The sequence below is a fragment of the Garra rufa genome, unplaced genomic scaffold, assembly GCF_049309525.1.
Source record: "Garra rufa unplaced genomic scaffold, GarRuf1.0 hap1_unplaced_068, whole genome shotgun sequence".
NCBI classification, from domain to species: Eukaryota; Metazoa; Chordata; class Actinopteri; order Cypriniformes; family Cyprinidae; genus Garra; species Garra rufa.
The window spans coordinates 56,571-67,322 of record NW_027394343.1 but is presented as its reverse complement, the minus strand read 5'-3'; the positions used below and the strand labels follow the sequence as shown (position 1 = coordinate 67,322).

At 41.2% G+C, this 10,752-nt stretch overlaps 17 non-coding genes across 17 annotated transcripts; all 17 read right to left on the bottom strand.

Annotated features, from left to right (window-relative positions):
- Positions 1-601: 601 nt before the first annotated feature.
- Positions 602-720, bottom strand: LOC141316059 (5S ribosomal RNA). The gene has a single exon (XR_012351224.1). It is a non-coding gene; the product is annotated as a 5S ribosomal RNA (ribosomal RNA).
- A 753-nt stretch (positions 721-1,473) lies between these two features.
- Positions 1,474-1,592, bottom strand: LOC141316090 (5S ribosomal RNA). The gene has a single exon (XR_012351256.1). It is a non-coding gene; the product is annotated as a 5S ribosomal RNA (ribosomal RNA).
- Positions 1,593-1,676: 84 nt separating this feature from the next.
- LOC141316057 (5S ribosomal RNA) lies at positions 1,677-1,795 on the bottom strand. The gene has a single exon (XR_012351223.1). It is a non-coding gene; the product is annotated as a 5S ribosomal RNA (ribosomal RNA).
- A 753-nt stretch (positions 1,796-2,548) lies between these two features.
- On the bottom strand, positions 2,549-2,667 carry LOC141316056 (5S ribosomal RNA). The gene has a single exon (XR_012351222.1). It is a non-coding gene; the product is annotated as a 5S ribosomal RNA (ribosomal RNA).
- Positions 2,668-3,420: 753 nt separating this feature from the next.
- LOC141316055 (5S ribosomal RNA) lies at positions 3,421-3,539 on the bottom strand. Its single transcript, XR_012351221.1, has one exon. It is a non-coding gene; the product is annotated as a 5S ribosomal RNA (ribosomal RNA).
- An 84-nt stretch (positions 3,540-3,623) lies between these two features.
- On the bottom strand, positions 3,624-3,742 carry LOC141316070 (5S ribosomal RNA). Its single transcript, XR_012351235.1, has one exon. It is a non-coding gene; the product is annotated as a 5S ribosomal RNA (ribosomal RNA).
- Positions 3,743-4,495: 753 nt separating this feature from the next.
- On the bottom strand, positions 4,496-4,614 carry LOC141316054 (5S ribosomal RNA). Its single transcript, XR_012351220.1, has one exon. It is a non-coding gene; the product is annotated as a 5S ribosomal RNA (ribosomal RNA).
- An 84-nt stretch (positions 4,615-4,698) lies between these two features.
- Positions 4,699-4,817, bottom strand: LOC141316053 (5S ribosomal RNA). The gene has a single exon (XR_012351219.1). It is a non-coding gene; the product is annotated as a 5S ribosomal RNA (ribosomal RNA).
- A 753-nt stretch (positions 4,818-5,570) lies between these two features.
- Positions 5,571-5,689, bottom strand: LOC141316051 (5S ribosomal RNA). Its single transcript, XR_012351216.1, has one exon. It is a non-coding gene; the product is annotated as a 5S ribosomal RNA (ribosomal RNA).
- A 753-nt stretch (positions 5,690-6,442) lies between these two features.
- LOC141316066 (5S ribosomal RNA) lies at positions 6,443-6,561 on the bottom strand. The gene has a single exon (XR_012351232.1). It is a non-coding gene; the product is annotated as a 5S ribosomal RNA (ribosomal RNA).
- An 84-nt stretch (positions 6,562-6,645) lies between these two features.
- Positions 6,646-6,764, bottom strand: LOC141316050 (5S ribosomal RNA). Its single transcript, XR_012351215.1, has one exon. It is a non-coding gene; the product is annotated as a 5S ribosomal RNA (ribosomal RNA).
- Positions 6,765-7,517: 753 nt separating this feature from the next.
- On the bottom strand, positions 7,518-7,636 carry LOC141316049 (5S ribosomal RNA). Its single transcript, XR_012351214.1, has one exon. It is a non-coding gene; the product is annotated as a 5S ribosomal RNA (ribosomal RNA).
- Positions 7,637-7,720: 84 nt separating this feature from the next.
- On the bottom strand, positions 7,721-7,839 carry LOC141316073 (5S ribosomal RNA). The gene has a single exon (XR_012351238.1). It is a non-coding gene; the product is annotated as a 5S ribosomal RNA (ribosomal RNA).
- Positions 7,840-8,592: 753 nt separating this feature from the next.
- On the bottom strand, positions 8,593-8,711 carry LOC141316048 (5S ribosomal RNA). Its single transcript, XR_012351213.1, has one exon. It is a non-coding gene; the product is annotated as a 5S ribosomal RNA (ribosomal RNA).
- Positions 8,712-9,464: 753 nt separating this feature from the next.
- On the bottom strand, positions 9,465-9,583 carry LOC141316046 (5S ribosomal RNA). The gene has a single exon (XR_012351212.1). It is a non-coding gene; the product is annotated as a 5S ribosomal RNA (ribosomal RNA).
- Positions 9,584-9,667: 84 nt separating this feature from the next.
- Positions 9,668-9,786, bottom strand: LOC141316045 (5S ribosomal RNA). Its single transcript, XR_012351211.1, has one exon. It is a non-coding gene; the product is annotated as a 5S ribosomal RNA (ribosomal RNA).
- Positions 9,787-10,539: 753 nt separating this feature from the next.
- LOC141316044 (5S ribosomal RNA) lies at positions 10,540-10,658 on the bottom strand. The gene has a single exon (XR_012351210.1). It is a non-coding gene; the product is annotated as a 5S ribosomal RNA (ribosomal RNA).
- Between the last annotated feature and the right edge of the window lie 94 nt (positions 10,659-10,752).

Genomic DNA, 10,752 nt, shown 5'->3' with positions numbered 1-10,752 from the left:
TTACAAGACTAAAATGGGATCAGATTTAACTGTGAGAGATGACTAGTGGTTAAAAGAATGAGACATAAAAGAAGATTGGTTTAAATAGATTTGGTTTATTTACAAGGTTCACATAAAAGACTTTAAAACAACACGATAAAACGAGGTAAACGCTGTTAAAAGAATACAGTTCATTTGTCCATACCCTAAAAACAGTCCAAGAATCCCAGTGTGTTGATAAGTCCAATGTGAGTGTCCACCGGTGTATATACAATCCACAGAAAGTGTAATCCAAAGTTTGCAGGTGGTGAATGGAAAGGTGAGCTCTAAAATTAGCAACTCCTCAATCCAACAGTTTGGTGACTGTCCTTTGTTTGTCATGCTGCTCTCTTATACAGTTGTACTTCCTGCTTCCTGTCATGTGTCTAGTCACATGGCAGGCCAACCATCCATTTTTTAAAGACACACACTCACTTAAAATGTTAAGAGTAATAAAATGGCCTAAAAAACATGTAAAACACTTAAAACTCTATAATACATTTAAATGATTGTAATAAATAGAGCGGTAAAACACGTCTTTCTAAAAGCCAGCATATTATATAAATAGTGAAGAAAAGGCAAAAGCTTACAGCACCTGGTATTCCCAGGCGGTCTCCCATCCAAGTACTAAGCAGGCCCGACGCTGCTTAGCTTCCGAGATCAGACGAGATCGGGCGCTCTCAGCGCGGTATGGCCGTAAGCGAGGGCTGCTCCAAAAAGTGGGCTATTTAAAGATCAGCCTCCGTAAAAGCCAGCATATTATATAAATAGTGAAGAAAAGGCAAAAGCTTACAGCACCTGGTAATCCCAGGCGGTCTCCCATCCAAGTGTAACAATCGGCCTTATCAGCCGAGTTACAAGACTAAAATGGGGTCAGATTTAACTGTGAGAGATGACTAGTGGTTAAAAGAATGAGACATAAAAGAAGATTGGTTTAAATAGATTTGGTTTATTTACAAGGTTCACATAAAAGACTTTAAAACAACACGATAAAACGAGGTAAACGCTGTTAAAAGAATACAGTTCATTTGTCCATACCCTAAAAACAGTCCAAGAATCCCAGTGTGTTGATAAGTCCAATGTGAGTGTCCACCGGTGTATATACAATCCACAGAAAGTGTAATCCAAAGTTTGCAGGTGGTGAATGGAAAGGTGAGCTCTAAAATTAGCAACTCCTTAATCCAACAGTTTGGTGACTGTCCTTTGTTTGTCATGCTGCTCTCTTATACAGTTGTACTTCCTGCTTCCTGTCATGTGTCTAGTCACATGGCAGGCCAACCATCCATTTTTTAAAGACACACACTCACTTAAAATGTTAAGAGTAATAAAATGGCCTAAAAAACATGTAAAACACTTAAAACTCTATAATACATTTAAATGATTGTAATAAATAGAGCGGTAAAACACGTCTTTCTAAAAGCCAGCATATTATATAAATAGTGAAGAAAAGGCAAAAGCTTACAGCACCTGGTATTCCCAGGCGGTCTCCCATCCAAGTACTAAGCAGGCCCGACGCTGCTTAGCTTCCGAGATCAGACGAGATCGGGCGCTCTCAGCGCTGTATGGCCGTAAGCGAGGGCTGCTCCAAAAAGTGGGCTATTTAAAGATCAGCCTCCGTAAAAGCCAGCATATTATATAAATAGTGAAGAAAAGGCAAAAGCTTACAGCACCTGGTATTCCCAGGCGGTCTCCCATCCAAGTACTAAGCAGGCCCGACGCTGCTTAGCTTCCGAGATCAGACGAGATCGGGCGCTCTCAGCGCGGTATGGCCGTAAGCGAGGGCTGCTCCAAAAAGTGGGCTATTTAAAGATCAGCCTCCGTAAAAGCCAGCATATTATATAAATAGTGAAGAAAAGGCAAAAGCTTACAGCACCTGGTATTCCCAGGCGGTCTCCCATCCAAGTGTAACAATCGGCCTTATCAGCCGAGTTACAAGACTAAAATGGGATCAGATTTAACTGTGAGAGATGACTAGTGGTTAAAAGAATGAGACATAAAAGAAGATTGGTTTAAATAGATTTGGTTTATTTACAAGGTTCACATAAAAGACTTTAAAACAACACGATAAAACGAGGTAAACGCTGTTAAAAGAATACAGTTCATTTGTCCATACCCTAAAAACAGTCCAAGAATCCCAGTGTGTTGATAAGTCCAATGTGAGTGTCCACCGGTGTATATACAATCCACAGAAAGTGTAATCCAAAGTTTGCAGGTGGTGAATGGAAAGGTGAGCTCTAAAATTAGCAACTCCTCAATCCAACAGTTTGGTGACTGTCCTTTGTTTGTCATGCTGCTCTCTTATACAGTTGTACTTCCTGCTTCCTGTCATGTGTCTAGTCACATGGCAGGCCAACCATCCATTTTTTAAAGACACACACTCACTTAAAATGTTAAGAGTAATAAAATGGCCTAAAAAACATGTAAAACACTTAAAACTCTATAATACATTTAAATGATTGTAATAAATAGAGCGGTAAAACACGTCTTTCTAAAAGCCAGCATATTATATAAATAGTGAAGAAAAGGCAAAAGCTTACAGCACCTGGTATTCCCAGGCGGTCTCCCATCCAAGTACTAAGCAGGCCCGACGCTGCTTAGCTTCCGAGATCAGACGAGATCGGGCGCTCTCAGCGCGGTATGGCCGTAAGCGAGGGCTGCTCCAAAAAGTGGGCTATTTAAAGATCAGCCTCCGTAAAAGCCAGCATATTATATAAATAGTGAAGAAAAGGCAAAAGCTTACAGCACCTGGTAATCCCAGGCGGTCTCCCATCCAAGTGTAACAATCGGCCTTATCAGCCGAGTTACAAGACTAAAATGGGGTCAGATTTAACTGTGAGAGATGACTAGTGGTTAAAAGAATGAGACATAAAAGAAGATTGGTTTAAATAGATTTGGTTTATTTACAAGGTTCACATAAAAGACTTTAAAACAACACGATAAAACGAGGTAAACGCTGTTAAAAGAATACAGTTCATTTGTCCATACCCTAAAAACAGTCCAAGAATCCCAGTGTGTTGATAAGTCCAATGTGAGTGTCCACCGGTGTATATACAATCCACAGAAAGTGTAATCCAAAGTTTGCAGGTGGTGAATGGAAAGGTGAGCTCTAAAATTAGCAACTCCTCAATCCAACAGTTTGGTGACTGTCCTTTGTTTGTCATGCTGCTCTCTTATACAGTTGTACTTCCTGCTTCCTGTCATGTGTCTAGTCACATGGCAGGCCAACCATCCATTTTTTAAAGACACACACTCACTTAAAATGTTAAGAGTAATAAAATGGCCTAAAAAACATGTAAAACACTTAAAACTCTATAATACATTTAAATGATTGTAATAAATAGAGCGGTAAAACACGTCTTTCTAAAAGCCAGCATATTATATAAATAGTGAAGAAAAGGCAAAAGCTTACAGCACCTGGTATTCCCAGGCGGTCTCCCATCCAAGTACTAAGCAGGCCCGACGCTGCTTAGCTTCCGAGATCAGACGAGATCGGGCGCTCTCAGCGCGGTATGGCCGTAAGCGAGGGCTGCTCCAAAAAGTGGGCTATTTAAAGATCAGCCTCCGTAAAAGCCAGCATATTATATAAATAGTGAAGAAAAGGCAAAAGCTTACAGCACCTGGTATTCCCAGGCGGTCTCCCATCCAAGTACTAAGCAGGCCCGATGCTGCTTAGCTTCCGAGATCAGACGAGATCGGGCGCTCTCAGCGCGGTATGGCCGTAAGCGAGGGCTGCTCCAAAAAGTGGGCTATTTAAAGATCAGCCTCCGTAAAAGCCAGCATATTATATAAATAGTGAAGAAAAGGCAAAAGCTTACAGCACCTGGTAATCCCAGGCGGTCTCCCATCCAAGTGTAACAATCGGCCTTATCAGCCGAGTTACAAGACTAAAATGGGGTCAGATTTAACTGTGAGAGATGACTAGTGGTTAAAAGAATGAGACATAAAAGAAGATTGGTTTAAATAGATTTGGTTTATTTACAAGGTTCACATAAAAGACTTTAAAACAACACGATAAAACGAGGTAAACGCTGTTAAAAGAATACAGTTCATTTGTCCATACCCTAAAAACAGTCCAAGAATCCCAGTGTGTTGATAAGTCCAATGTGAGTGTCCACCGGTGTATATACAATCCACAGAAAGTGTAATCCAAAGTTTGCAGGTGGTGAATGGAAAGGTGAGCTCTAAAATTAGCAACTCCTCAATCCAACAGTTTGGTGACTGTCCTTTGTTTGTCATGCTGCTCTCTTATACAGTTGTACTTCCTGCTTCCTGTCATGTGTCTAGTCACATGGCAGGCCAACCATCCATTTTTTAAAGACACACACTCACTTAAAATGTTAAGAGTAATAAAATGGCCTAAAAAACATGTAAAACACTTAAAACTCTATAATACATTTAAATGATTGTAATAAATAGAGCGGTAAAACACGTCTTTCTAAAAGCCAGCATATTATATAAATAGTGAAGAAAAGGCAAAAGCTTACAGCACCTGGTATTCCCAGGCGGTCTCCCATCCAAGTACTAAGCAGGCCCGACGCTGCTTAGCTTCCGAGATCAGACGAGATCGGGCGCTCTCAGCGCGGTATGGCCGTAAGCGAGGGCTGCTCCAAAAAGTGGGCTATTTAAAGATCAGCCTCCGTAAAAGCCAGCATATTATATAAATAGTGAAGAAAAGGCAAAAGCTTACAGCACCTGGTATTCCCAGGCGGTCTCCCATCCAAGTACTAAGCAGGCCCGACGCTGCTTAGCTTCCGAGATCAGACGAGATCGGGCGCTCTCAGCGCGGTATGGCCGTAAGCGAGGGCTGCTCCAAAAAGTGGGCTATTTAAAGATCAGCCTCCGTAAAAGCCAGCATATTATATAAATAGTGAAGAAAAGGCAAAAGCTTACAGCACCTGGTATTCCCAGGCGGTCTCCCATCCAAGTGTAACAATCGGCCTTATCAGCCGAGTTACAAGACTAAAATGGGATCAGATTTAACTGTGAGAGATGACTAGTGGTTAAAAGAATGAGACATAAAAGAAGATTGGTTTAAATAGATTTGGTTTATTTACAAGGTTCACATAAAAGACTTTAAAACAACACGATAAAACGAGGTAAACGCTGTTAAAAGAATACAGTTCATTTGTCCATACCCTAAAAACAGTCCAAGAATCCCAGTGTGTTGATAAGTCCAATGTGAGTGTCCACCGGTGTATATACAATCCACAGAAAGTGTAATCCACAGTTTGCAGGTGGTGAATGGAAAGGTGAGCTCTAAAATTAGCAACTCCTCAATCCAACAGTTTGGTGACTGTCCTTTGTTTGTCATGCTGCTCTCTTATACAGTTGTACTTCCTGCTTCCTGTCATGTGTCTAGTCACATGGCAGGCCAACCATCCATTTTTTAAAGACACACACTCACTTAAAATGTTAAGAGTAATAAAATGGCCTAAAAAACATGTAAAACACTTAAAACTCTATAATACATTTAAATGATTGTAATAAATAGAGCGGTAAAACACGTCTTTCTAAAAGCCAGCATATTATATAAATAGTGAAGAAAAGGCAAAAGCTTACAGCACCTGGTATTCCCAGGCGGTCTCCCATCCAAGTACTAAGCAGGCCCGACGCTGCTTAGCTTCCGAGATCAGACGAGATCGGGCGCTCTCAGCGCGGTATGGCCGTAAGCGAGGGCTGCTCCAAAAAGTGGGCTATTTAAAGATCAGCCTCCGTAAAAGCCAGCATATTATATAAATAGTGAAGAAAAGGCAAAAGCTTACAGCACCTGGTAATCCCAGGCGGTCTCCCATCCAAGTGTAACAATCGGCCTTATCAGCCGAGTTACAAGACTAAAATGGGGTCAGATTTAACTGTGAGAGATGACTAGTGGTTAAAAGAATGAGACATAAAAGAAGATTGGTTTAAATAGATTTGGTTTATTTACAAGGTTCACATAAAAGACTTTAAAACAACACGATAAAACGAGGTAAACGCTGTTAAAAGAATACAGTTCATTTGTCCATACCCTAAAAACAGTCCAAGAATCCCAGTGTGTTGATAAGTCCAATGTGAGTGTCCACCGGTGTATATACAATCCACAGAAAGTGTAATCCAAAGTTTGCAGGTGGTGAATGGAAAGGTGAGCTCTAAAATTAGCAACTCCTCAATCCAACAGTTTGGTGACTGTCCTTTGTTTGTCATGCTGCTCTCTTATACAGTTGTACTTCCTGCTTCCTGTCATGTGTCTAGTCACATGGCAGGCCAACCATCCATTTTTTAAAGACACACACTCACTTAAAATGTTAAGAGTAATAAAATGGCCTAAAAAACATGTAAAACACTTAAAACTCTATAATACATTTAAATGATTGTAATAAATAGAGCGGTAAAACACGTCTTTCTAAAAGCCAGCATATTATATAAATAGTGAAGAAAAGGCAAAAGCTTACAGCACCTGGTATTCCCAGGCGGTCTCCCATCCAAGTACTAAGCAGGCCCGACGCTGCTTAGCTTCCGAGATCAGACGAGATCGGGCACTCTCAGCGCGGTATGGCCGTAAGCGAGGGCTGCTCCAAAAAGTGGGCTATTTAAAGATCAGCCTCCGTAAAAGCCAGCATATTATATAAATAGTGAAGAAAAGGCAAAAGCTTACAGCACCTGGTATTCCCAGGCGGTCTCCCATCCAAGTACTAAGCAGGCCCGACGCTGCTTAGCTTCCGAGATCAGACGAGATCGGGCGCTCTCAGCGCGGTATGGCCGTAAGCGAGGGCTGCTCCAAAAAGTGGGCTATTTAAAGATCAGCCTCCGTAAAAGCCAGCATATTATATAAATAGTGAAGAAAAGGCAAAAGCTTACAGCACCTGGTAATCCCAGGCGGTCTCCCATCCAAGTGTAACAATCGGCCTTATCAGCCGAGTTACAAGACTAAAATGGGGTCAGATTTAACTGTGAGAGATGACTAGTGGTTAAAAGAATGAGACATAAAAGAAGATTGGTTTAAATAGATTTGGTTTATTTACAAGGTTCACATAAAAGACTTTAAAACAACACGATAAAACGAGGTAAACGCTGTTAAAAGAATACAGTTCATTTGTCCATACCCTAAAAACAGTCCAAGAATCCCAGTGTGTTGATAAGTCCAATGTGAGTGTCCACCGGTGTATATACAATCCACAGAAAGTTTAATCCAAAGTTTGCAGGTGGTGAATGGAAAGGTGAGCTCTAAAATTAGCAACTCCTCAATCCAACAGTTTGGTGACTGTCCTTTGTTTGTCATGCTGCTCTCTTATACAGTTGTACTTCCTGCTTCCTGTCATGTGTCTAGTCACATGGCAGGCCAACCATCCATTTTTTAAAGACACACACTCACTTAAAATGTTAAGAGTAATAAAATGGCCTAAAAAACATGTAAAACACTTAAAACTCTATAATACATTTAAATGATTGTAATAAATAGAGCGGTAAAACACGTCTTTCTAAAAGCCAGCATATTATATAAATAGTGAAGAAAAGGCAAAAGCTTACAGCACCTGGTATTCCCAGGCGGTCTCCCATCCAAGTACTAAGCAGGCCCGACGCTGCTTAGCTTCCGAGATCAGACGAGATCGGGCGCTCTCAGCGCGGTATGGCCGTAAGCGAGGGCTGCTCCAAAAAGTGGGCTATTTAAAGATCAGCCTCCGTAAAAGCCAGCATATTATATAAATAGTGAAGAAAAGGCAAAAGCTTACAGCACCTGGTATTCCCAGGCGGTCTCCCATCCAAGTACTAAGCAGGCCCGACGCTGCTTAGCTTCCGAGATCAGACGAGATCTGGCGCTCTCAGCGCGGTATGGCCGTAAGCGAGGGCTGCTCCAAAAAGTGGGCTATTTAAAGATCAGCCTCCGTAAAAGCCAGCATATTATATAAATAGTGAAGAAAAGGCAAAAGCTTACAGCACCTGGTGTTCCCAGGCGGTCTCCCATCCAAGTGTAACAATCGGCCTTATCAGCCGAGTTACAAGACTAAAATGGGATCAGATTTAACTGTGAGAGATGACTAGTGGTTAAAAGAATGAGACATAAAAGAAGATTGGTTTAAATAGATTTGGTTTATTTACAAGGTTCACATAAAAGACTTTAAAACAACACGATAAAACGAGGTAAACGCTGTTAAAAGAATACAGTTCATTTGTCCATACCCTAAAAACAGTCCAAGAATCCCAGTGTGTTGATAAGTCCAATGTGAGTGTCCACCGGTGTATATACAATCCACAGAAAGTGTAATCCAAAGTTTGCAGGTGGTGAATGGAAAGGTGAGCTCTAAAATTAGCAACTCCTCAATCCAACAGTTTGGTGACTGTCCTTTGTTTGTCATGCTGCTCTCTTATACAGTTGTACTTCCTGCTTCCTGTCATGTGTCTAGTCACATGGCAGGCCAACCATCCATTTTTTAAAGACACACACTCACTTAAAATGTTAAGAGTAATAAAATGGCCTAAAAAACATGTAAAACACTTAAAACTCTATAATACATTTAAATGATTGTAATAAACAGAGCGGTAAAACACGTCTTTCTAAAAGCCAGCATATTATATAAATAGTGAAGAAAAGGCAAAAGCTTACAGCACCTGGTATTCCCAGGCGGTCTCCCATCCAAGTACTAAGCAGGCCCGACGCTGCTTAGCTTCCGAGATCAGACGAGATCGGGCGCTCTCAGCGCGGTATGGCCGTAAGCGAGGGCTGCTCCAAAAAGTGGGCTATTTAAAGATCAGCCTCCGTAAAAGCCAGCATATTATATAAATAGTGAAGAAAAGGCAAAAGCTTACAGCACCTGGTAATCCCAGGCGGTCTCCCATCCAAGTGTAACAATCGGCCTTATCAGCCGAGTTACAAGACTAAAATGGGGTCAGATTTAACTGTGAGAGATGACTAGTGGTTAAAAGAATGAGACATAAAAGAAGATTGGTTTAAATAGATTTGGTTTATTTACAAGGTTCACATAAAAGACTTTAAAACAACACGATAAAACGAGGTAAACGCTGTTAAAAGAATACAGTTCATTTGTCCATACCCTAAAAACAGTCCAAGAATCCCAGTGTGTTGATAAGTCCAATGTGAGTGTCCACCGGTGTATATACAATCCACAGAAAGTTTAATCCAAAGTTTGCAGGTGGTGAATGGAAAGGTGAGCTCTAAAATTAGCAACTCCTCAATCCAACAGTTTGGTGACTGTCCTTTGTTTGTCATGCTGCTCTCTTATACAGTTGTACTTCCTGCTTCCTGTCATGTGTCTAGTCACATGGCAGGCCAACCATCCATTTTTTAAAGACACACACTCACTTAAAATGTTAAGAGTAATAAAATGGCCTAAAAAACATGTAAAACACTTAAAACTCTATAATACATTTAAATGATTGTAATAAATAGAGCGGTAAAACACGTCTTTCTAAAAGCCAGCATATTATATAAATAGTGAAGAAAAGGCAAAAGCTTACAGCACCTGGTATTCCCAGGCGGTCTCCCATCCAAGTACTAAGCAGGCCCGACGCTGCTTAGCTTCCGAGATCAGACGAGATCGGGCGCTCTCAGCGCGGTATGGCCGTAAGCGAGGGCTGCTCCAAAAAGTGGGCTATTTAAAGATCAGCCTCCGTAAAAGCCAGCATATTATATAAATAGTGAAGAAAAGGCAAAAGCTTACAGCACCTGGTATTCCCAGGCGGTCTCCCATCCAAGTACTAAGCAGGCCCGACGCTGCTTAGCTTCCGAGATCAGACGAGATCGGGCGCTCTCAGCGCGGTATGGCCGTAAGCGAGGGCTGCTCCAAAAAGTGGGCTATTTAAAGATCAGCCTCCGTAAAAGCCAGCATATTATATAAATAGTGAAGAAAAGGCAAAAGCTTACAGCACCTGGTATTCCCAGGCGGTCTCCCATCCAAGTGTAACAATCGGCCTTATCAGCCGAGTTACAAGACTAAAATGGGATCAGATTTAACTGTGAGAGATGACTAGTGGTTAAAAGAATGAGACATAAAAGAAGATTGGTTTAAATAGATTTGGTTTATTTACAAGGTTCACATAAAAGACTTTAAAACAACACGATAAAACGAGGTAAACGCTGTTAAAAGAATACAGTTCATTTGTCCATACCCTAAAAACAGTCCAAGAATCCCAGTGTGTTGATAAGTCCAATGTGAGTGTCCACCGGTGTATATACAATCCACAGAAAGTGTAATCCAAAGTTTGCAGGTGGTGAATGGAAAGGTGAGCTCTAAAATTAGCAACTCCTCAATCCAACAGTTTGGTGACTGTCCTTTGTTTGTCATGCTGCTCTCTTATACAGTTGTACTTCCTGCTTCCTGTCATGTGTCTAGTCACATGGCAGGCCAACCATCCATTTTTTAAAGACACACACTCACTTAAAATGTTAAGAGTAATAAAATGGCCTAAAAAACATGTAAAACACTTAAAACTCTATAATACATTTAAATGATTGTAATAAATAGAGCGGTAAAACACGTCTTTCTAAAAGCCAGCATATTATATAAATAGTGAAGAAAAGGCAAAAGCTTACAGCACCTGGTATTCCCAGGCGGTCTCCCATCCAAGTACTAAGCAGGCCCGACGCTGCTTAGCTTCCGAGATCAGACGAGATCGGGCGCTCTCAGCGCGGTATGGCCGTAAGCGAGGGCTGCTCCAAAAAGTGGGCTATTTAAAGATCAGCCTCCGTAAAAGCCAGCATATTATATAAATAGTGAAGAAAAGGCAAAAGCTTACAGC